This window comes from Poecilia reticulata, linkage group LG23, assembly GCF_000633615.1.
Source record: "Poecilia reticulata strain Guanapo linkage group LG23, Guppy_female_1.0+MT, whole genome shotgun sequence".
In the NCBI taxonomy this organism is placed as follows: Eukaryota; Metazoa; Chordata; class Actinopteri; order Cyprinodontiformes; family Poeciliidae; genus Poecilia; species Poecilia reticulata.
Genome location: NC_024353.1, coordinates 6076223 through 6077697, shown reverse-complemented (window position 1 = coordinate 6077697; position 1475 = coordinate 6076223). Strand labels below are relative to the sequence as shown.

Here is a 1475-nt window from a genome sequence, read left to right as displayed (position 1 = left end):
GGAGCAACGTTCCCACTGGCCTCCTGGAAACACTGGCATGAAGCCTAAACGATTGTTTAAAGTAATCAACAAGAATGATGGAGCTACTCATTACTGAGTCCTTTTTTTGACACTTTGATTTCTGTTTTGGGGGGTTTTGGAGTTTTTTTGAGCTATGGTCTTAAACTTTTGATCAGCTGAAAAAAATCATGTTTGAGTGTAAATGCAGTTTTCAATTAATTCCCCGCTCAAAAATTTCTGTCTCTCACGCTGATTTCTTCTTTTAACATTGTGAAGCTCTACTTAGAACCTTCTTAAGATACAATAGTGCAAAATGCAAATTCTTGCAGTTTTTTAACTGGTCTTAAGATTTTGATCAGGAGTGTACATATACACACACATTATATATATATATATATATATATATATATATATATAAAGTGCTATATGAATTAAAAGCAAGGCAATGCATTTTAATGCGCAATATTAAATATTACCCATCAGATACCGTTCCCCCTGTGGTAAAGGGGGGAACAGTATGTGATGCCCATATTTCACCCATCAGATACCGTTCCGCCTATGTTAAAATCACCCATACTGTTCCCGTTTTATTTAAAAACCTCTATCTACATAGAAACATAAACCAAACCAAAGTAGGTTACTTCGTTAGTGCTCCGTTTGTGCATGTTTGTGCCGTTGAAACTATCGTTTGTGCAGCTTTCTCTTATGAGATATTAAAAGTTATAATTTGACTGATTACGTCACCAGCCGCTCCAATTTTGCTCCAGACATCAACATTTTTGCTTTACCGCTGTTATGTCGCCGCCACCAACTTGTATGTAGTGTGGACCACAATGTCACCCAAGGATTATATTATACAAATGACTAAATCTGATTTTACTTTATTTGGTGCTTTCAAAGATTCAGCCGATCACATTCACCCAATTAGGGTGAATCTTACTCTAACTGTATTGATTATGCCACAACTTATACTGTAGTCCCTTTTCTACAAAAATATAGCAACATCAATTGCATAAAAACGACACCGAAAACAAGACTTACGTGACAGGAATGTGCTGGAAGACGACCAACGAAGAACTACAGCAGAAAGTACAGCAGGTGAAATTAATTGTCCCCTAATTGGGTGAACGTGATCGGCTGAATTGGGGGGGATGTTGAACTCTGGATGACCTAAAAACTAATTTTTAATATCTCAGAAACCAAAGCTGCACAAACGAAAATTTAACGGCACAAACGGAGCACTAACCATTCAGACTATTTGCTGGATTTTTTGACTTCACACAGCTGTTTCTCAGTGCTCATCACGAGCACGCGCGTATTTTGCCGCTTGGGCGGAGCGGCAGGACCTGCGTGAAGCTGACACCCCACCCACGTCAAAAAATCCAGCAAATAGTCTGAATGGTTAGTGCTCCGTTTGTGCAGGTTTGTGCCGTTAAAATTTTCGTTTGTGCAGTTTTGGTTTCTGAGATATTAAA

The 1475-nt window shown here is 38.5% G+C and overlaps 1 long non-coding RNA gene across 2 annotated transcripts in view; it reads right to left on the bottom strand.

Annotated features, from left to right (window-relative positions):
- Nucleotides 1–1475, bottom strand: part of LOC103459287 (uncharacterized) — a 7933-nt gene that overhangs the window by 3459 nt on the left and 2999 nt on the right. The window contains exon 1 of one of the 2 annotated variants that reach the window (XR_532717.2): nt 1042–1118. The exons of the other annotated variant lie outside the window; for it this stretch is intronic. This is a non-coding gene — a long non-coding RNA (uncharacterized LOC103459287). Of the gene's footprint in view, nt 1–1041; nt 1119–1475 lie in introns of those variants that run through there. 2 annotated transcript variants of the gene reach the window in all.